The following is a 24,459-nucleotide window of genomic DNA, read 5'->3' on the forward strand; positions in this document are numbered from 1 at the left end:
GAGTTCAGGAATTCAGACTGCTTGTGAATTTAGAATTGCTTGTTCCCCAAAGATACAATATGAAAACACACTGCATTTGTAAAGTTCAAATTTACTAATTAAAAATAGCTTGGGACCCGGCGGCATGGCCTAGCGGCTGAAGTCCTCGCCTTGAAAGCACCGGGATCCCATATGGGCGCCGGTTCTAATCCCGGCAGCTCCACTTCCCATCCAGCTCCCTGCTTGTGGCCTGGGAAAGCAGTCGAGGACGGCCCAATGCATTGGGACCCTGCACCCGCATGGGAGACCCGGAAGAGTTTCCTGGTTCCCGGCTTCGGATCGGCGCGCACCGGCCGTTGCGGCTCACTTGGGGAGTGAATCATCGGACGGAGGATCTTCCTCTCTGTCTCTGCTCCTCTGTGTATATCTGGCTGTAATAAAATGAATAAATCTTTAAAAAAAAATAGCTTGAAAGTAAACTATCATCATTTAGTTAACAGTAGTTTACTTAACTAATTTAATCTGATCACAAATTATGCAAAATAATAGCCTTGGTTGCTCCAGTCTAACTGTTCTTCAAAATTTCTATTTTTCAGGCTGTCAAGAACACTGATCCATAAAATAGACATTTTAATGTTAATTATGCGACACAATTTGCATTTGTGAACCCAAGGCAAAGGTTCTTTGAAACAACTGTGAACACAGCCCCACCCCTCCTGCCCCAGGACCCTGGGCCCACGCCTGTGCGCCGCACAGGGCTCCCATGTACACTCCACTGATGTGAGCAGCACCTTTAGCCACTTCATAGGGCAGTTACTGATCAGCCACTGGTAATCAAATGGGTGATGAGTTTTCTGGTCTTTTTCAAATTGTTTCCGGGGAACTGAAAAACAAAGGCATCAGAAGGCCCTCTGCTGGCAATCCCATGTAAAGAAGTGCAAAGAAAACAAAACAAAAAAGTGAAAACAAGTTAATATTTGGGAAAACAAAATATTTTCGTATTCCTGCTTATCAAATCCAAGTTCCTGGTTGGCCCCCATTTAATCAAGGACAGATGATTGAAAATACTGATGTCATTTTACTGTCTTCTTTTCAGTTTGGTCAATTAGTCTCTTTGTTTAATGAAAGCCTGTCTCTTACAAAGCTTATCCCATTTCATCTCATGGTGGGATCTTGCCTTGCGAACCAAGAGCCTTGACCTCTACCCTAAAATAATTGGGATGAGCTCACAGGCTCATCTGAAACAACAACTGGTACACAAGATGGTTTTACCCAAACACCTGTCTTCTAATTTGTATCTTCTCCTTCAAAAAATAAATAAAATCAGAAGACCTTGCACATCTCTTAGTTTCAAAATTGTATAAATCCATTTTCTCTTTAAAAGTTAAGATATTTGCTTAAGGAAAACCTAAATCATTTTTGTACAGAAAGAAAAATATAGGACAATTCCCCTTTGCCCAGATATAACCCCCTAATCCTACAGGAAGCCACGGAGAAGATCCCAAGCTCAGACTTGGTCGAAGAGGAAGGTGGCCATTCCTTTCTTGTTTGGAACTTGTTCTTCTGGAAGTGAACAGCACGAACCAACAACCGAGCTCCTGGATTTACTGTTCGCACTGAGTGTACACAGAGCCGTCCCTCGTGTTAGCTCACCACCTTTCTGTCAGCCCAAAAGCCATTTTCCAGAAACCCCCATGTCTGTAAGTGGCACCACCATCTATCAATTTGATCCCACAAATACCCGGGAATCAGCTTGGCCTCCCCTGCTAATGCCTGCATCTGATCTGTCAGCAGATCTGGCTGATTCCACGACCTTGCTGGTTCTGAAAAGTCCTTACTCTTCTCCAACTCTCCAGAGGTAAGGGAGTTTTCAAAGGTGAGTCCGAGTCCTCAGCCACAGAGAGTGAAGTGCTAACAAAATGGATGCAACCCAAACCACTATGCTTAGTGACATGAACCAGTCCTTGAAAGACAGGCACATGTTGTCGCTGAGAAGGAGCAGTTAATACAGAACACCAGGGAATTAAAGGGGCGTCTTGTGACACGATTGTGGTTTTTAGGTTTTGTTTGCACTGCTGTGGAACGGTGGGCTTCCTATTTTTCATTTGTTGAACATCATAGTTCATTATAGTTTGTAGTGAATTTTGCCTGTGGTTATATAGAGGATTAAACTTGTGTCTTTGCAAAAACTCAAGAAAGGAAATAAAGCAAGCAAGACGCAAAAGAGGGAGAAAAGTATGGTATTTTCTTAGAACTGTACCTATATAACACGTAAAATCTGATTTCGATTCTATCAGCCAGTATCTTCACAAGAATTTGTCCTCCCCTGTTTCCATTAGGCTTAAAATAAAGCCCCACTCCTTGGGCTCGTCTTACCCCTATTGAATTTTATTTTGTCATTCCTCACTCATCCTGGCTACTCCTCTTTTTTCAAATGTTTTAAAATTCGTAAACATACACTCATATTTCTTGGAAAGGCAGATTTACAGAGAGGAGAGACAAACAGAGAGGAGAGACAAACACTTCCAAGATGGCTACAGCGGATCAGCGGAGCCCAATGGAGCCAAAGCCAGGAGCCAGTAGCAGAAGCCAGGAGCTTCCCCCAGGCCGCAGTGCTGGTATTCCTCTTACTGCGTACCATTCTGCTCGCATCAACTCCTCACACGGCTGCTACATCTTCTCCTTCAAGGGCTTCACCTATCAGCACTTCCTGGCTGCTATCCTAGAGCAGGTGGCCATGTTCCTCTACCCATTTCCTTAACTGACTCACTCATCACTCTCATTTTGTTTTCAAGCTGAATTGCTGCTTAATATGTTGAATTGTTTTTTCCCGTTGCCCCAAATTACAGCCTTTCATGGGTGGGAGCCTCAGCTGGGTGGTTTTGCCCTCATGCTGCAGAGACCCGAAAGAGTTAACGTGGAACACAGTAAATACTCGGGGGAATTGTCCTTGTGAAGGAGTGCGGGTGCAATGGGAGACACTGATGTTAGGATCTTGCAAAACTCAGGATTCTGTGAGTATTGATTCCAGCTGCTCCCGGAGGTTGACTTGGAAACGCATCTTCGTAGTCTTGCGCGTGCGTCTGGGTCTTCTGGGTACCTTACGGAGCAAGGTCAACTCAAAGACCTCCAGTCTGGGAGGACTGCAGCTTCTCCCTTCTTTTCCAATCTGGGTTTTTCTCTCGTGCGTGTTTTCATTACCAACGTGTTTGCTTAATAGTACTGACCACAATAGAAAGTACGCTCGTGACGTACACTCTTGATTTCACTTCTTATAGGTGAAGGTCACTTCTTCCTCGCTTCTGAAGGCTTAGGGGAACGTACATATACATATTTCTTAGGCTGATATAAAAGATATGACAGATAAATGAAGCCTGAATTAATGTGAGAGTACTGCTGGACACATATCACGAAATGCTTTTAGATAACTGAAGGAATGTGAGAGTTTACATACAAAGATGCTCTATAAAATCATGGTATCATATAGTAGTTGATCATTTAAAATATTGCAATAGGATCAGCCATGGTCATTTCCTTTGTCTTGTTTTTCTGTAGACTTGGGCCCTTATATTCACATCGTAACTGTTTTCCCCTAAGCTTCTGGGCTGAGAAACCCACACTTGCAAGGTGTTCAGAATTGATGGCTTGTAGAGATACGCTGTGAGACTCCTCCAGGCTTCAAGTGGGAGTCAGTTTGTACTCACTCCCCTGGCACACACATTCCGACCACTAAAAGCGTAATACTAATACGTAATGTAAGCTCTTCTGTCTTCTGATTTCCCTTTGCTCTTCCTGCCAACAGAAGACATCCAATAAGAAACTGCCAGATTTCGTCTGCCCAGAGCTGAGCTGCCTCTGCTCTTTAGTAGGACTAGTGTTTGTCCCCAGAAGGGTCTACATGCTCTGAGAAACTTGGCAGAAATCAGGGGTCGTTTACATTGCCCCCTTTTCTGCATGTCCTCTTGACTTAGGTAGTTGTAACCAACTTTGCATGAATAACTGCACGCAGTTCTTGGAAAATGGACTAAAAAGTCAAGTTTAGTTTTGTGCAAAACAGTCTTTAATTTATGCATTTCCATTAACTTTTAAAAACATCAACTTGGGAGGGAGAGACAGAGAGAGAGAGAGAGAGAGAGAGAGAGAGAGAGAGAGAGAGAGAGATACATCTACTGGCCACTCCCTAAGTGTCTGCAGTGACCAGAAGCCAAAGCCAAAAGCCAGGGACTCAATCTCTGTCTCCCACACAGGTTACGGGAGCCCAACTGTGTGAGGCAGCTCTGCTGTTGCCCTGTGTCCATATTAGCACGAAGCTGGGGTTAGGAGATGGGGCCAGAGGCTGAGTGTAGGAACCCCAGCATTGAAATACCCTTCTGTATTTGCCATACTAACTTATCTACATGAGAATTTGAAATAGCTGCTCCTGGTATTTTTTTTAGAAAATATAATGCCCATTTCTGGGAAAGTCAACTCACGTGCAAAGAAAATGTTTGCTAACGTCAGTTTACAGATCTTGATTGCACCACCAATATATTCTGACGTGGCAGTATTTCTGATTTCCTTCTGCTTTTACAGATCCGATTGCCATTCTGAAACAATTCTGCAAAATAATAGGAAGAGAGAAGTATTTCCCAAATGGAAAATGATGTTAGGATTAAATAACATGGTACCTTCCACAGGGATTCTGAAGCTATTTTCTCTCCAATCAAAACTTTAAGTGTTGCTTGTTTTTTCACCTGCTGGTGTGGATGTGGGGAGAAAGGCACCCTTCTTCACTGCTCGTGGGAGTGTAGGCTAGTACAACCACTGTGGAAATCAATATGGAGAGTGATTGGAAAATGGCAAATAAGACTGCCATATAACCCAGCTATCCCGCTGCTAGGAATATACCCAAAAGAAGTGACATCTGCATGTGAGAAGGGGATCTGTGATCTTATTTTGCAGCAGCACAATCTACAGTAGCAAAGACATGGAAACAATCCAGATGTGCGTCCAAGGAAGAGTGGTTAAAGAGACTGTGGCACATCTACTCCATGGAATATTATTCAGCTATTAAGAAGAAAGAAATTATTCTATTTACAACCAGGTGGTCCCAACTAGAGACGATTATGCTCAGTGAAATGAGTCAATCACAAAAGAACAAATACCATATATTCTCTCTTATATAAGGAAATCAACATGGAAAGTATAACTTGAATAATCCAACCCATATAGTTTTTTTGTTTGTTTGTTTGCTTGCTTTTGGTGGCTGTATCCCTTGTGTTTTGATGTTTTTTTTTTATTTCAGCTTGGTTTATTTCAAATAATTTCCTTTCTCTTGCTGAATTCATCACTGGCTCATGGATTACACAGTGGCATCATTTTTCCCAAGAGACTTTTGTGTTTCCTTTTTGTCACCCATGTGTTGGTTATTCAGCAGCGCATGTTTTCATGGTGCTGTAAGTTGTTGTTGTTGTTATGGCTGTTCTAACTCATACCAGTTGTTGACCTTGTTTCATGGCTTGCCACATATGGAAATGTATAGTGATGGAGTACTGGGGTCTATCATATACAGACGTGGGGGGTATAATGGAACATACATCCCTGCATCCAAACGAAAGATGGACTCCCAATGAACCTGTTGGACATGTGTAGACATGGGATGCTGGACTGTCTGACATTGTCTGTACCAACAATGTTGGGGTACACTTAAGTAAGAGACTGATAGAATTATGATTCTTTATGAAGGACTACACTATTGTAACAAAATGGGAATAATCTAATGGGGGTGGGAGTATGGAGGAGGGAAATCCCAGCCTATACAAAATTGTACCACATCATTTAAAAATTCAAAATAAAAAGATACTTTTTTTAAAAAATCACGCTTTTTTTTTCTGTTCTTTTTGCTTTTTGTCTTTTGACCACTAGAGGGAGGTAGAGGAAAAGGTTTCGAAGAACCCAAGTGAAAAGCTACAGAAAACCCAGTACCTATTCAGATTAAGGTTCTGGGGCTTTTGAAAGATGACTTAGGCCCAAATGTCACATCCGACAGACAAGCAAACAAAGCCCTGTTCTTTTCTGGGCCCTCTTTTTGAGAAACACGTATGAGTAATTCAGACAACGCATGCCATGCCTAGGAGTTGGCTACAGGTTGAATTGGATGTTTTCTGTTTCTTTGTCAAGCAAAGGCATTCACAAAGAATCCTTGCATTTCCTCTGCTGCTCCTCTCTCAGTGTGCAGCATTGTAAGGAAATCACCCTCTTGGGAATTCCCCAAATTTATTCTTCTTATAGACTGTGGTGTGGAAAGACATTCAGAATGTTTGCTATTGAGGGGGATACAATCAGATGAATCTGCTCTGTGAGGTCCGGAAGGAGATGACTAAACTAGAATGTCCTGGCTCACAGGTTTACATAAATGACCTGCTAGAGGAACAAGTCGTATACCGGGGGACTGTCCCTTGCTGTTGAAATGTGCATGGCACATACCCCCTTCCTGGATGCCTACCTGACAATCTGTTTTGAAAGTCTGATGCTGTTGGGCCCGGCGGCATGGCCTAGCGGCTAAAGTCCTCGCCTTGAAAGCCCCGGGATCCCATATGGGCGCCGGTTCTAATCCCGGCAGCTCCACTTCCCATCCAGCTCCCTGCTTGTGGCCTGGGAAAGCAGTCGAGGACGGCCCAAAGCTTTGGGACCCTGCACCCGCGTGGGAGACCTGGAAGAGGTTCCAGGTCCCGGCATCGGATTGGCGCGTACCGGCCCGTTGCGGCTCACTTGGGGAGTGAATCATCGGATGGAAGATCTTCCTCTCTGTCTCTCCTCCTCTCTGTATATCCGGCTTTCCAATAATAAAATCTTAAAAAAAAAAAGTCTGATGCTGTTAATAAACTTGGGCTACGGACCATCAGTCAGTAGTCCATGAATGTTATTATCGGCTCCATGCGCCAAGTCCATTGCTGCGGGACAACAAACACCACAGTATATTTTAAAGTTAGAATTTTGATGTTCAGCCATGCATGTGTTTAGAAATCAAAGCGTAAATATGTGGGGCAATTGTGGTTCACAACAGTATTTTCGTATTGTACAAACATGTAGAACAAACAAGAGCGTAGATTCCAACACAAAGAAAAGATAAGGAAATGGAAAGGTTGCTTGCACTGTTTGATCAGTTAATGCTGTATAGGTGCATTGAAATATTGCACTATACTCTATAAAAGTTAACACGTATGATGCTAATCAAACTTTAAAAAAAATAAATAGGGCCCAACGCGGTGGCCTAGCAGCTGAAGTCCTCATCTTGAATGTGCCAGGATCCCGTATGGACACCGGTTCTAATCCCAGCAGCCTTGCTTCCCATCCAGCTCACTGCTTGTGTCCTGGGAAAGAAGTAGAAGATGTCCCAAAGTCTTGGGACCCTGCACCCATGTGGGAGACCTGGAGGAAGTTCTTGGCTCCTGGCTTTGGATCATTGTAGCAACGGCCATTGAAGTTACTTGGGGAGTGAATCATCTTACCGACGATCATTCTCTCAGTCTCTCCTCCTTTCTGTATATCTGATTTTGTAACAAAGATAAATAAATCTTTTCAAAAAATAAACAAATAAAGGTAGATATGTAGTGAGGTAGTCAGCTAATACAAGGTCACAAACTTGAAAACCACCTCCCCGCACTGACCCCCGCCACCTAGGTGTTCCCTCTGCCCATCTGTGACTCACCTGCCACCTGCAAGGGGGCAGTAATACGTTGTTGTGTAACCACTCCTCTCACAGGCCCCTATTAAGGCTCATAATAAGGAAGGCTTGCTCTCTTGGTTGGGTGCTCCTGTTTCTCTGGCACTCTGACTCGGCCTCCCCAGTACCTCTGAGGACAGGTATCCCCTGACCATGACCTATTCTGTCTGTATTCCTCACCCTTTGTTCACTGCTTGGGTGGGACAATGACGACATCAATGTGAAGATGCCTTGTATTTCTGGCTTGTGTGCTGTCCGGAATTCCAGGAGAGGGGAGGCCTAGCAGTCATGGAGTGTGGGAAGGGGGCCGGGGGAAAAGTGATTGTCTGCAGCTTTGTAAGTGTGTCCAGGTTATTGCATGCCTCTCAGGATCACTTATATTGTGGGGTAAGCTGGGACATAGGTCTTCAGCTTAAAGCATGCACCTCAGGGTAAAGACCATTTGTTCTTCTTGGGGTTACGATTGACTGGATTGCCATATGGACTTGTGATTTGCTATTTCTAATGTGCTCTGTTATCACCAAGCTAGGTTAATAAAGACTCCTTAATAAACCTCAGGCATGTCTGATATGATCTTGCTCGCACCCCATAACAGGTTGTGAAAGCACACAAATAAAAATATTCCGTTTACAGTAAGTTCAAAAAAGGTACACCTAAAAAATACATGGTTTAAGGATGCATGCAAATGTATGAAATCATAAAAGAAAAACACAGCAATGTAAAATTCCAGAATGAAACCACCTGTGTAAGTGCGACTGGGAAGTTGGAGATGATGAGAGCGACCACTCAACACCCTTCAAAGACAATGTGTCTTTCTTTTTTTGGAGCAGGATGTTGAGTATGCAAGGAAGAATTGAGACAGGAAAGGGTGAGTGGTGACAAGCAAGGTAGCCGGATTCATCGAAAGGTATCTCTCCAGACATAACTGAGAGTGCCGAATCATTCAGCCTTGGGTAAGCAAAGCTATGATGCTTAATGAAGGGAATACAGCTGGCAGACTCCAGATCCCGGCGAAGGACTGAGAGCTGAGCAAGGAGTCTGCGTCTAGATGGGGGCTTGTTCTGCCAGTCCTTTTTTCCTTCTCTGTTACCTTTTTCTCTTTGGCAAAGGGTTTGCTGGTTTTGAAAGCAGGGTATTTCTCTCTAGGTTCTCTTCCATAATGCTAACAGACGGAGCCGAGCTTCTCTTGGTAGGCATTCCCTCAAAGACCGTCTATAAAATTATTAGGATATGGGCAAGACTTGAGACTGTAAAATACTGGGCTGCTTCTGAGATAAGCATCTCAGGCTGTACTTCCCAAACTGCTGCGCTCTGATGCTCTGGTACGTCATTTTCATTAGCCTCTGGTCACACATGTAAGCTCATTTCTAACTTCCTACCTACCAAAATTAATGTACACCAAATTAACGTCAATGATTTATTCTGCCGTCTCCACCACCGGAGACTCTACGCACCTGAGCCTGCCATGCAGCTCCTAGAATGCCAAACACCCACACAGTCCATCGCTCATTCATCTGCAAGTCACCCTGCAACCATAATAAAGGCATCTTACCTTCCTCTCTTTTTTATATTTTAACTAACTCATTAGAACTAACTACTAACATTGTAAATAGCCTGCGATCATCCAATGAAGAGGAACGTTCGCATAAGTGTGTAAGTTGACCAAATCCATTCCAGAAATGAGTCCTAGGTAGACGCTTGGACTCAGTCCTCAATCCAAGCTCAGGAGTTACCCCTCCCCCCCCCGCCACTGGCTATCACTGACCATTGGACTTTCCTGTATACAACTGCTAGTGCAAGAAGGGAGCAGCCTGGACCAGCCATATGCAGGGCTTTTGAAGCATCTCTTGTTGATTGTCAACTAGGAGAGCACTAGACATGCAGCAATTCATGCCACCAACTAAGCTTACACAATACAAGTTATCCAATCAACTGGAGTAGCGTGGAACATAGATACCAAATCAACTCAAGCATCATGCCTTCAAACTATCCAGTCAGTAACAGGTACCTAGTAGGGAATAGAACCAGGTGCATAGGTCCTTCCATTTCCATGTACAGAAGCCAATTTTTGGACAACCGGCTTACCACATGAACTGTGAAGCAAAAATAAAAATCTCACCGTGGAATGAGATATTTTCTTGCGATAAACACTCTCACTCGGCTTTCTGAACTTTCCAAGAACCCAAGGTCACGTCAAAGGTTGGGTTCCAGGTGTGTGTTTCAGATCTAGCCTCACTGTCGCCGTTTCATTGTCTAGACTCTCGGGCATACGAAGCTGATGACCAAAATGGCACATTTCACAAGCAGCTAAGAATGCCTCGACTTGAATCATCAGACATTTAAAAAAGCTCTCTTCCAGCACCCTTTGGTTTTCTTGCTGGCTTTGATGGTGGAAGATCACATTTTGAATCAAGAGATCTCTTTCTCCCCAAGGTTATCGGAATATTAGAGCAAACTCCGTCCTCTTACCAAGTCATCTCTCGTGAATTGGCTATCCATGTGACAAGCTGGAAGGGCCTACTAACTTGCTTGATAACAATATGCTTCATTTTGGAACTGTGTCAATTTTTGTGGAAATACCCATCTGTTAAGTAGCTGCTTTCTCTTAGAACTCTGACAGCAACTTGACCACTAGTACATACCAGGGTGCAAATGGCTTGACGTGCCTCGACATAGCATGTTTTAGAAGTTTTGTATTTTTGTGGACATAGGTCACATTCTGAGCTGCAGCAAGCCCCAGGGTCTTTAGGCTGCGTTTCTCCAGCAGACGCCTGGGGAACCTGTTCTCTCAGTGTCCAAACTGAGGTTAAGCCCTGGGCTTGAGGGAGCCTCTCTCTGGGAGATAAGAGAAGTGATTCACTATGGATAAAATGATCTCTTCTTTCTTCTCCCAGCCAAGGCACTGGCAAAGCCTTGCCCAGCTCTGTTTCAGATGTGGGCCAAAACCCTCTGTAAAAGAACACAAAATTGGCCTGTGGAGAGAAAAGGCGAAACAGAGGCCTCAGTGATCTCCCCAGGTGATCCAGGCAAATGGATCCAGGATGAGCCGCAAGCACCTGCTGTGGCCTGTTTAAAAGGCCTGTGTGAATAAGGGAAACGGTGCCTGCCCCTTGCCCTGAGGCTCTGAAAGTAAGAAGCAAGAGAGAAAAAGGAGCCCCAGGCCTTTTCCCTGGGCGGGAGGCGGGGGTCTGCCCTCCAAGCGGCATTGTGAATTCCGAGGGCAGCAGTAGCTATCTTTGCCTTTCCCTTTAATTACAGAACACCAAGCCTTTCGTTTGATTGCATTCCAAAATGAAAGCGGGCTCCTCCTTCATTAAATATGTACCTTCCATAAAATATGGATTAGCAGCGGGCCCTTGCTGCTGAACAGGGAGCTACAGTCTCTCCATCTGACCTAAATTCTTTGTGTTGATTTTACGGTTTGGAAAGCAAATGTATGCATTCCAAAAGATTGTGAGAGGCTTCAAAGGATTCCATTGGAACGTGTAACAAATCCTTACATTTCGATCGTAGAAGAAGGGAGCCCCACGCAAAATATAGCCACAAGGAATGTGTTAGCATTTATTTGCAAATCAGAACTCGCAACCAGAAGGGTGGAACTACTCCACATCCCTCTCATTGTGTACCGCCTCTTCTGGGTGGAGTCTTCCATCCACTGTGGATGGTGAAAGTCTGAACAATTACAATATGAATATGATATGGCATAAGACAGGCGGCCACATTACAGTCTTAAGTTGGAAGCCTGATACAGTTCTATCCAAACACTTCTCACTCAACCGCTCTCCCGGGCTGCATCTTCTTTCCTGGGAACCATTGCCCTAAGAGGCTGGCAGCTGGCAGAAGTGGGCTTCATTCTCTCCCTGCAGGTGCACAAGGCGCCTGGTGCAGAGGCACCTGCTCCACACTTCCCTCCCCCAGCCCTTCCGGTCCTGGCCCACTCCGGACAATGCCAACATGCCTGTGCTCCTTCCCCATCTTTTAAATAAGCTCCGATCACTTACTGCACTTGAGCTGTGCCTGTCTGTAGGAAGCTTCTCTAGACAGAAGGCAAGAGCCTGGAATAGGAATTTGGACCTCACCTGGTCCACAGCACTTAGCTACATTGTTACGGTTTTTTATTCAAACAAACTGAAGATTGTTTAAAACATAACTTAACTAATTACGATTTCTCTGCTAAAATGACACATGGAAACTTTAAAATGTCTGCTTTTCAGTGAGGAAAAGCCAGTGTGTGAAAAAGGAAAGATGGGATAGTTCCTGTAATCCTAGAATGGGATGAAACCTGTACTGTGAATTCATTTAAAATGCTAGTCAGTATAATCAGCATTTTATTTTCAGGATCACACAGAAGAAAACATATGTTCTTTGCCAGAAGTCTGTGGTTTTATTGCCTATGTCTATGTTAATAAAAATGTAAAACATATTGGAAAGAACCCCTTTATCCCCTCCTTCTCATAAACTAAGGCTAAAATTTAAAATGCAGCTAAAAATTAAGTGCCCTGTGCTCCATGAAATGATAACAAACCACAGGCCAGGCATCATTTCTGGAATTACTGGTTGGGAGAAATACTAGGACATATTTCTCATTGCTTTTATTAGATTAATAAACAGTTTCTTCCTAAATAGCACGCGGAAAGTATTTACTTACATTTAGGGAGTATTTTCTCTACAGATAAATTTTGGTTATTCATATTTAACGGTATTTGTTTCTGTAGAACCCCTGCATGTTTATATGTGAGCAACATTCATATAAAGCTTTGCATGATAAGATAGCTTCAAACTCCAGAATCTCATTTCATCTTCAGGCTCACTTGTAGACGGTAGAATCAATAGTCCCATTTCAGAGCCAAGGAAGCAGTAACTCAGGGAGATGGCATTTTTTTTTTTCAACTTGCAGGGAAAAGACATAGTTTCAAGTCAGGTGTGCAGGAGCCCTTCACCTGTCCTAAGCAATTATCATATTTGCATCAGCAGGGCAAGTTCAATGAGTGCGTGCTTTGTTTCAACTCAGTGTTCACACAGATTTATGGGTGGTCCTATCTTCCACAGGTAGATAAAGTTACCTACCTAAAACACTAAACTAGTAAAACATTTCCATGACAATGGATTTTTTTTTAAGATATATTTTATTGGAAAGTCACATATACAGAGAAGAGGAGCGACAGAGAGGAAGATCTTCTGTTCGTTGATCCACTCCCCAAGTGGCTTCAATGGTTGGAGCTGCGCCAGTCCAAAGCCAGGAGGCCGGAACCTCTTCCGGGTCTCCCATGTGGCTGCAGGATCCCAACACTTTGGGCCATCCTCCACTGCTTTCCTAGGCCACAAGCAGGGAGCTGGATGGGAAGCAGGTCTGCTGGGATTAGAACCGGCACCCAAATGGGATTCCAGTGTGTGCAAGGTGAGGATTTTAGCCACTAGGCTACTGCGCTGGGTCCCATGACGATGTTTTAACAAGTCAGCTCAGCCGTCTTTCAGCTCTAAGACATTTCTGCACCTGCTGGTGCCTTTGGTAGATGAAGTCCTCTGGAGGCACAAGCTTTATCACTGAACTGCTCCTATGTTTGTCATATGCAGTCAAGTCTGGAAATTGTCAATGACAACATGTAAAAGGCAGAGACACAATCGGTTCTGAACTCCATAAAACTCTTCTATTGGAATGACTCAAACATTTCATGACATGAGATAGCACTGCAGAGCAGCAGGTTTACCTACTAAGGTGTCAGAATCTCATATTGGCACGACGCTGTTAGTCCTAACTACTTGGCTTCCAATGTAGCTCCCTGCTAATGCAGTTGGGAAAGCAGCTGATGGCGGCCCGAGCCTCTGAGCCCCTGTCATCCGTATGTCAGATCCGCATGAAGATCTCGGCTCTTCAGGCTGGCCCAAACTGGTTTTTGTAGCCAACTAGGAAGTGAGCATAGGACAAAAGAATCTCTCTTTTTCTCTCGTTCTGTCTGACTTTCTGACTCTTTTAAAAGAAAAAGATGTATTTGTTTTTATTTGAAAGACTTTTATAGAGAGAGGAGAGACAGAGGGATGTGTCCTCTGTTGGTTCATTCTCCAGATGGCCTCAAATGGCGAGAGCTGAGCTAATCCAAAGCTGGGGCCCAGGGACTTCTGTTGGGTCTCCCACATGGGTGGAGGGTCCCAAGGACTTAGGCCATCCTCCGCTGCTCTGGCAGGTCACCAGCAGCGAGCTGGATGGGAAGTGGAAAAGTAGGACATGAGCCAACACCCACATGGGATGCTGGTGTCACATGAGAGAAGATTAACTCGCTGTGCCACCTCGTCAGTTGCCAAAGGACACCTTGTAAAAATTACTGAATTTTGGAAAGTTTGATGCAAGTGAAACTCAGTCGTATTGTTGATGAAATTACGATGGAATGAATGATGTTTTAAGGGTTTTTCGGCTTCTCCCCTTCCTGCAGTCGGGTGAACTTGGCGTGTCTGTTCCCTACCTGAGGATTTCAGAAGAGTGGCCAGTCACCAAGCACCCGATCAGGGTGGCACTGGAGTTTCCATTTCTGTCTCTTCTAGACTTAAGCTTTGGTGAGAAGTTTGCTGTAAAACATATTCTTTGTCTGAGGACACTCATCTCTAGGTTTGAACTGTTGTGCAGCAGTTAACTGAAGATTTGATACGACATCTGATCTTTTTGAGTGAGATAGGAACTCAGTTTAACTCTGAAGACATTGCCAGAGGAGTCGCCTCTGCTGTCACAATGACAGGGTTCAAGTCTAGACCCAGCTGCTGCTTTCAGTTTCCCACTAGAATGTTCCACGGTACATAGTGATACCTCTAGTAGCCTGGTCCCTGCCATTTGCATGGGAAAACTGGGCTAAGCTTCTGCCTTCCAGTTTCAGCTTTGTCTGGTCCCAGCTGCTATAGGTATTGGAGGAAGTGAATCAGTAGCTGGGAGATCTTTGTGAATCTCTGTGTGTCTTTCATATATTAAATAAAATAAATCTAAAACATTTTCAGAAAATTCAGTGTGGCTTTCCATTATGAACTAGAAGAAAGCCCTTTTTTCTCAGATCATTTTAGTAATTGTATCTTCAGTCTTTTGTGGAATCTGAACTGATGTGTTTTTGTTTCATTTTGTTTGTTTTTGGCAAAGTCCACAAATGTCACTTGGAAAAACTCTCCCCTTGTTCCTCATGCAACCTCAAGTTGCTCCTCCAATTCCCACTGTCTCTTCATTGTTGGAGGACACTTGAGAGGATGCAAGAACTCCATGGCTGTCAGGACCCTCACCGACAATGACCTGGGATATGTGCTCCTGTCGACGAGGGTTAATGCGTTAAGTGATGTCTTTTAATTGCCCCATGTAATCAGAAGCTTAATTTGCTCACTGTAAGCTTCAATTAAATTTTAATAATGGCAAATTACACGCTTCTATACAAATAGAAAGCATCTTGAATGTACAAAGTGATATAGCCATCTAGAAATGACCTATCTGGAGTGCATATTATATTTTACGTTGATAATGCATCTCAGGACCATCAATGAATGCACACCTGACTTTCAGTTCTATTTTGTTTCTTCAGCCCTGATCATGCTGCTGGATCTTCCTTCCTTCCTTCCTTCCTTCCTTCCTTCCTTCCTTCCTTTCTTTCTTTCTTTCTTTCTTTCTTTCTTTCTTTCTTTCTTTCTTTCTTTCTTTCTTTTTCTTTCTTCTTTCTTTCTCTGGCTTTAAGATTTATTTATTCATTCATTCATTTATTTATTTATTCATTTATTTATTGGAAAGTCAGATATACAGAGAGGAGGGGAGACAGAGAGAAAGATCTTCCATCCAGCGATTCACTCCCCAAACCACCACCATGGCCAGAACTGAATTAATCCAAAACCAGGAGCAAGGAGCATCTTCCGAGTCTCCCACGAGGGTGCAGGGTCCCAAGGCTTTGGGCCCTCCTCTACTGCTTTCCCAGGCCACAGTCAGGGAGCTGGGTGAGAAATGAGGCTGCTAGGACACGAACCGGCACCTTTATGGGATCCTGGTGCATGCAAGGAGAGGACTTTAGTTGCTAGGCTATCACGCTGGGCCTCCAATCTTCTTCTTTTTTTTTTTTTTAAACCATTCAAGTTCTCTTCAGCCCACCGTGTCTCCTGTACTCTCCTCCACACTCTGTGCCTACTGTTTTTCACATGTATTGATTTCTTTCTCCCGGCTCACCCCATCACTGCCAAGATCCACCCCCTAGTATGAATTCTACTGCCTTTCTACTTCCTCTGTGTGCTAATTAAGTGGCTCATCAATCTGATGTCGCATCCTCTGTGCTTATTTTCCAAAACCGACCATTTCTAGAATTGGTTCTGAGCAGCGTTCCCACAGCGGCAGTTGAATAGATTTCTGGAATTGGCACAGCATCACTCAAGTTTGACCGTCTTGGTCCTTTGTACCTCAATGAAGTGAATTAGTTCATTGATTAGGTCAAAATACTGTGTGCCCCCAAACTCATATACTTAGACCTAAACTGGTGATGGTGATGGTTTTAGTGGGTGGGGGCATGGGGAGGTGATCAGGCCATGACTGGAGTGGGTGCCCAGGTCAAGGAGCCCTTGAAGAACTCACTGGCTTTTTCTACTCTGTAAATGACAGTAAAAGACAAAAGCCCTTGACCCTGGAGGGGCGTCTTCTGAGCCCGCTGGACTTCCCAGACTCCAGAACAGTGAGAAATAAATTCTGTGGTTGAGAAGGCATGCACTGCCCAGGACACCTCCCATGGAACAACCTCACTACGCCCCAGGCTCCATGCGTTGCATCCTTTATTATTAAGCAATCAGCAGGCAGTCTACCTCAAGAAGTTTGCATAAATTTAATCTCTCCTCTGTCAGAGCACCTCTGCATTGACTCTGAACTTCCTCATTGCATTATCTCAGCTTGACCTAACCTTCTAATTGATTTTCTTCACAAAAACATTTGCATACTCCATGCCATCATTTACTTGACCAACTGTCAGAAGTTTCTTCTAAAAATTAGCCTGGTTATGCACTGCTAATCTGCAAACATTTCCATTGAGCCCAGATCCAACAGAAGAAAAAAAGACACCTGTTTATCCCTGTGCCCTGTGAAGCTCTTCAATGGGTTCGCCCGCCTCACCACCGCCCTGCTGGTCCCATTCCTCACGCACCTGAGCTGACCTTTCCCTGCATGTACAGCAAGACAGGGGACCGGGAGGCAGCAAAGCAGACTAGACCGCCTGCACACCTGCTTGTCATTTGGTCCTGAACGCAAAAATGAGCTGAGTACGTTACTCAGTCAATAAGTAAATAAATAAATATGAATAAAGAAAAACACACCTTACGAGGGCTGGCATTGTGTCGCCGGGGGTTAAGCTGCCAGTTGGTATCCCTGAATCCCATACCATAGTATTGCTTCAAGTCCTGCTTGCCCTGTTTCCAATACAACTTCATATTAATGCACCCTAGTATGTCTTAGAGAATGCCCCAAATACTTGGTGGTGCAGTCCACACGGGAAAGCTGTGTGGAGTTCCTGGATTCCACTGACTGTTGTGTGGGGGGTATACCAGCAGATGGAAGGCCTTTTTACTGTCCCTCTCTCTGCTTTTCAAATAAATAAGTAAATACGTTTTATAATAAAGCAATCTTGAACTGCCTTTAAATTTAGCCAGGCTTCTAAAACTCAGAGTGAAATGTCCATTAGCCTCCAAAAACATATTGAAATTTAATCTATACCTTAGACAGGGTGTTTGCCTTCATTCCATAAAAAAAATTAAGTCTGCAATCCTCATGACCTAAGGAAATAGAACTAGGGAAATATAAGCATCCTGAACAACTGGTTGCTAAAAAGAGGGATCCTTGCACGAATGGAGAGTGCATGGGAGACATAGGTAGGGAGTTAATATCCTGCGCTGTGGGGTCTGAGATTGTGCCAGCTGGAAGAAAGCTGGCATGAAAGTCTGTGCTGGGCATGACCGGCAGTGCGGTCCGCAGTGTTTCTCAGGGCAAGCCACTGAACAGAGCTGAGGAATCACCTGGCATTGAAACGCAGACATCTCTATGTCCCATAAAAGGAAAAGACTCTCCAATTTGACAGAAAGGGTATTTACAACTAATGAGTCATAGATTCTTATGTCAGATTCTCTATCCGAAAACTCTTTCAAAGAAACCGACCAAAATTGGTCAAATGCTGGCAGTGAACTGGAGTCTATAAGGAGAAAGAAGGCACTGAGAATATGACAGAGACCCTGAGTGGGAGCTGCGGATCTACCGGGCCATGCCCGTTGAGAAGTATGTGCTGACAAAACAAACGCTAGAACGAGACACTTCTAAAACCAAGTGCTTGCGAAAGTAAGCTTGTGAATGTAAATAGAGCCCTCTCGTTGGAGGGCATTTTGGCAACATGTGTCTAAAAACTTGGAGTATTTCAGGCCTCTTGGGAATTCTGCTATGAAGTATTTATTGTTAAGGAATAGTTCGACACATTAACAAAATGTATCTTCAATAATGTTTTTTGAAATTATCTTTTTATATATAATACTTAAAATCTGTAATAACTAGGGGGCCTGCTAAGTGACTCGATTGACTAATTCTCCATTTGAACTGCTGGCATCCCATATGGGCACCAGCTCATGTCCTAGCTGCTCCACTTTCCACCCAGCTCCCTGGGAAAGCAATGGAAGATGACCCAAAGCCTTAGGGACCCTATGCCTATATGGGAGATCTGAAATAGACTCCTGGCTCCCAGCTTCAAATCGTGTCAGCTTTAGCCACTGAGGTCATTTGGGGAGTAAACCAGTGGTTGGAAGATCTTTCTCTCTGTCTCTCTTTCTATAAATCTGCCTTTCCAATAATAATAAATGCTTTTAAGACTTATTTATTTGAAAGTCAGAGTTGCAGAGAGGGAGAGGCAGAGAGAAAGAAGGAAAGAGAGACAAAATCTATGGAAAAAAATTTGTGTGAAGGGAACAAATATAGATTTTTTTCTTGTTATTATTCCCTAAGCAATACAAAGATAACACCTGTTTATATAGCATTTGTACTGTACTTTGGTAATCTAGAGGTGATTTAAAGCATATGAGAAGATGTACAAAAAATATATAAATACAATGCCATTTTATACGAGGGAGTTAGTCACCTCAGATTCTGGTATCCTGGCGTGGGAGGGAATGCCTCAAACTAGTACCCCTTGGATTACAGGGGACAAATGTACATCCACGTATATACTAAGTGTATTTTTGGTTACACTTGTTAAATACCGTCAAATTTCATCTTGATTTACTCTGTAAGCACTCTTTAGACAGAATAGTAATGCCTTTGTCCGAGCACCTGTTTCCTGGCCTCTCTTTGCCCCCACCAAGAAGTCATTTGCTCATTTCTGGGAAACCATAGTTTCATTTTACAGTGGAGTCATACCTTGTGAATGCCATTCTGTGACCTTGTGGCTTTAATGAAATTTTATTTAAGAATCTGAACAAGGGGCCTGTGACCAAGGTCAGATATATCTCTAGGCACAGAAAATGATCATGGGAGGGACACATGAGATGACCACAGACAGAGAGCTCTGACTTCTGAAAAGCATACCTGTTTGTCACTGCAGATGAACTTGGCAGGATGCAAGAGCTGGAACTTCTGACTTGCGTCAGAATCTGATGCTCCCGGAGGAGACACAGTGGGCCAGCCTATGGGAGCCAGCCCACTGAGCAGCACACTGGGCTTTGCCTGGACCCAACTGCTCTGTACATCACAGTGATGTGTGTCTTACCTCAACGAGTTGAATTAAGGTTTTTGTTGTTGTTGATGTCATCGTGTGTGTGTGTGTGTGTGTGTGTGTGCAGCCACTCACAGCATAAACAAGTTTTAAATGTTTTTGAAAAGTTTTAGGAGTTCATTTAAATCATATCTTTGATGATATTTTATCCTAAGTCCTTTCGTTATACATCTTAGAAAAGAATCGTAAAGAATCATTTTGGACAATACTTTATTTCATGTCTAACCCATTGGGGAGCCTGGGAATCAAGTAATGGCTATCTGTCTTCTGGCTTTGCGCCTTGCAATCAATACCTTCTTCCCCCCACCACCCCAGTGTCAGTGATGGGCTTTCTGTGTATTGGGCCAAAGAACCTCAGTATCAAAATCCCAACCATTTGTCCATGCTCATTGCTACTAAGAAATGGTGTGAGCTTTCAGGCCAAAAGGACTATGTGACCTTTAATATTGATGGGCTCCAATTCTCAGGAATCAAGGCCCAAGTGTGGTTATCTCACTGGTGGCTCCAAGTAATGAAGTAGCTAGTTACCTTAATTGCTGGAGGCGTGGGTTATCTAGCCCAGACATGAAATGTGTGGCATTGCCTCTTTTCAAGCTATTGTGGACTGCGTCTATAAAAACCCCTGTGAATGTGCTGTTTGGGGCTGCACTCCAGTAAGGGGTGTTGGTCCTGGCTGCCTTCTCTCAATCAAGAACCCGGGCTCGGACATGCCGAGCTTGAATAAACCATCCTTGTGCACTCACATCAACCTCAGACACCTGGTGATTTCTAGGGATCTCAAAATCTGGACACAACAGGGCAAGCACCCAGTTTTAGGGTTCTGCAGCAACACCTCTAACTGGTTTGGAATGCTGTTTGTCAACCACACCCCTAAATGTATCTCAATTGAGAAAACAAAAGTAATGGAAAGATTCTTCATCTTTTTTTTTTGCACTTCCGGTCTTCAGTGTTTGAAGCCATATGAGCACGATGCAACATTCCAATTAATTCAGTCAAAAAAAAGATTCTAGGGATTTCTGAACAAAAGTATCTTTCTTCTACCTGTCAGAGATGAAATGGCCAAATACTTCAGAGATATTTGTGAAACTGCCTTATTATAAATTTGCTTTCAATTTCTTCAGGAAACAGTGGTAAAGTGTACCACTTAGGGCAACTGTCCTTCCTCTACTCTAGGGTGGAGATAGAACACCTGCTGAATCAATACAAATGCAGCAATTGTGTTAACCTTCGTCGTGCCACAGACAACCAATACGTAGTGAACCAGTGAATGAACTACCTTTATTAGCATCAACTCTGGGGCGGTCTACCTGCTATAGTGATTTGAGATTAAGTAAAGAAAGCAAACATTGGCAAGCCAGCTCAAAACGCATGCAAGAGCAGCTAGCTGTGATATGCATGTATTTTTCACAATCCTAGAGGGAAATTTTCTGATTTCTGTTGGTACGGATTTTGCTTTTCACATTTTCAATTGGAGAGATTCTGTTCCCCTGCAAGCTCTGTCTGCTCACTTCACATCGGAATGTTCGGACGCTTCTTAACAAGCAGGGGTCAGGAGACCCAGTTTCTTCCTTCCCTGTGTGCCTTCCTAGAGTGACTCAGATCCTGTGAAATTGCGGAGCAAGGGAATGGTGAACGGAGCAAAGTGCTGGCGTAAGAGTTCATCCCACTAAGTCTCTCTTGATTGGCTAGAGCAAGAACCTGGAGCTGCTTCTGAAAGGCAAGAGGCCTTTAGATTCTAATTGCGCCTTCTCTTCACAGCTGAACAATGCCTTTTGCTGTTTGGCATCCTGGGGTGCTAGGAAACTTAAGGCCAGCATTTTAGCCAACTCTTCTTGTTTTTGTCTGCAACTTGATTTTTTTTTCTTCGTGCCACACATGGCTGCTGCAGCTGGAACTATGTTCTCTCTTGATCTCAGTCCTAACTCCATTACACATGATGAGGCTGATCAACACGAGCTGCTATCCAAACAGTCAGGGCCAGCATACCCAGGAATACAGAAAAAGGAATCCAAATCAGGCCCAGTGCCCAGAAAAAGACACAGTTCCATGTAAATTGCTGAGTGGGAAACTAGAGATTAAAGAAAGTACTCCAATTCATGGGAAACAAAATAAAAAATGCCTATTGTGTAGCAAAAAAAAAAAAAAAAAAAGAAAAAGAAAAATTATGAGGAATCTATAAAAATTTCACCAAAAACCTACATCATAGAAACACTGTAGATGCATTTTTAACAAATGTTCACACGGAAATGAATCTATCTCTTAATTCTTTTTCCAGTTTTTGAAGTTCTCTGACACAGGTAATGTATAGTAAAATAAGGCAGCTCTATCAACATATGGAATATTATGTCACTTTTTTTTAAATTGAAAGTGTCACCTGACCCTATGCAGTTTCGGACATTGAGGACTATGATGGGGCACTGGTTGGATAGGCAAGGCCCAGTAGGGGGTCAGTAACAGCCAGTTTGAGTTCTGGATGTTGTCATGGCAACACTAATGGCTCACATTTGAAATATTTAAGACATTGTCACATCCCATGGAGCTTTCATTACTATCTTTTATTTCTGTGCCTCACTGAGAGAACTTGCTGTGTACGGTAGCTCCAAGTTGGTCAGTTAAATTTTTGCGGTGATACCAACTGAAGAACCTCAGTATCAAAATCCCAACCATTTACTCATAGCTCATTGCTACTAAGAAACTGTGTGAGCCTACAAGCCAAATGGCCTATGTGACCTTTAGCACTGATGGGCCCCAAATTCTTATGAATCAAGGCCCACCTAAGTCTGGTTATCTCACAGATGTTCCTGCTGTAGGGTTTTTTGTTAGTTATTTAAAAGATTGACAGAGTTCTAGTTCATAGGATATTACGATATTATTACGCGCAGCTAATTCCCACAGCCTGGTTCTTTACCGTGAGCTGAAACACACCAGACGCAACGAGGTATCTTAGGAGGTTTATTCCAACGGGCAGGAACAGGGTAGAGGTGGTGAAAATCAGGAGGAAAAAGGGGAGAGGAGAGAGAGCAGAGAGACAGAGACCAGAGAAGGAGGGATAAGAGAGAGAGCCGCACCTGGAGGGGGCCTTTTTGTCGGCCAGGTGTAGGGGGTGGGGATTGGGAGGGATTGAGGGCAGGCCCCCAGGGGATTGGTGCCTGCAGGTGAATGCCTAGGGATGATTGGCGAGTGGGCAGAGTTGGGGAGGGGGCTGGAAGATTGGGGTGGGATTCTCAGGTGGAATGCCAGGTTACATCTGATTGGTGGATGGCTGGACCGGCGCGAACTTCATGAGCTGTGAGGAAAAAGAAATGGCGCCGGTTCCAGGGAAGGATATTGGAATAACTCCTTACACAATTTATTTCATTTAGCATGCCTTACAGGATCATCCTCGTTTCGTCAAATGGCAAGAGTCATGTCTTTCAATGGACTGTTAAATCTCCTGATATATAAGCAACTTGTTTACTTTGCCCAATCATCTTTGGATGCACACAAATGTTATTTCTCTACCTTGGCTATCATGAGCAGTGCTGTAGTAAACATGGGAAAAAAGAGGAAAAATATGCACTTCGCTCAGAAGCGACACGCTTTGGTGAATCTAAGACATGGTGGGGAAAGTACCTTTTTATATTTGAGAAAAAAAAATGATGACTTGGGGACCCAGAATACCGTAACTGCCTACTACCCAGTCTAACTCCTCTCTCAGCTCCAAGTATTAATTACTTGTATTAATTAATGTGGGTACTTACCTAAGTTGCTGGAGGCATGGGCTGTCCATCTGGGATAGGTTGGGAATGTGTGGTATTTCCGCTCACCTTGCAGGATATTATGGATTGCCCCTTTCCACGGTATTGTGGGCTGCCCCTATAAAAACACTATGAATGTGCTGTTTGGGGACTCACTCCAATAAGGGATTGTTGGTCTTGGACAGCCAGCTGCCTGCTCTCAACCAAGAACCCTGGCTCGGATGTGCTGAGCTTGAATAAACCATCCTTGTGCACTTGGATCGATTTCAGACTCCTGGTGATTCCTGGCGGGGTCTCAAAATCTGGGCACAACACAACTATCTATAGCTTTCTTGAACATATATGGGACTGGAAAATGCATTTTTCTCTATATTGTGTGAGAAGGAAAAATAATCATTAGCGCATCAGATGACTTCAAAGTGAATACTCAAATTTCTAAAAGTCAAAGAAATGCAAATGAGAGTAGCCATGACCTAAGGCTTTTCTGGACATTGAGAATCTTTCAGGCGACATTTACTGTCTGCAGATGCTCATCCCACAACAGTGGGAGTAAGAGCTGCTGGGAAATTCTGTCTGACAGCTGAAGGGTGTGAGGAGGTTAGAGTTGGATTGGCTTCCTCATGAGCCGAGTTCCTCGACTGATAGTAAAACACAGTCAGTGTCACAGAAAATGCCAGCTAGTAATGGAAATTAAAAGGTAACAGAGGGCCCGGCGGCGTGGCCTAGCGGCTAAAGTCCTCGCCTTGAACGCCCCGGGATCCCATATGGGCGCCTATTCTAATCCCGGCAGCTCCACTTCCCATCCAGCTCCCTGCTTGTGGCCTGAGAAAGCAGTCGAGGACAGCCCAGAGCACTGAGACTCTGCACCTGCATGGGAGACCCGGAAGAGGTTCATGGTTCCCGGTTTCGGATTGGCACAGCACTAGCCGTTGCGCTCACTTGGGGAGTGATTCATCGGATGGAAGATCTTCCTCTCTGCCTCTCCTCCTCTCTGTATATCTGGCTGTAATAAAAGTAAATAAATGTTAAAAAAAAAAAAAAAGAAAAAAAAAGGTAACAGAGAAGAAAAGCAATGAATACAAGATACTTGCTTTAATGGGTAACTAACATGGGCGGATGACTGGATGCTGTTTTTCCATAACAGTGAATGATGTGGAACCTCTCTGGTCCACAGTGGACGATCAATTCACCAGAGATAAGATCTGGTACAGATGTAGGTTACTCCTCCAGCTGTCCTGGAGGAAAAGCCCACATTTTCCATCTCGAAGTTCTGTTTTTCATCTTGCTAGCTAGCAAGAGCAGT

The sequence above is a fragment of the Ochotona princeps genome, chromosome 8 (assembly GCF_030435755.1).
Source record: "Ochotona princeps isolate mOchPri1 chromosome 8, mOchPri1.hap1, whole genome shotgun sequence".
NCBI lineage: Eukaryota > Metazoa > Chordata > Mammalia > Lagomorpha > Ochotonidae > Ochotona > Ochotona princeps.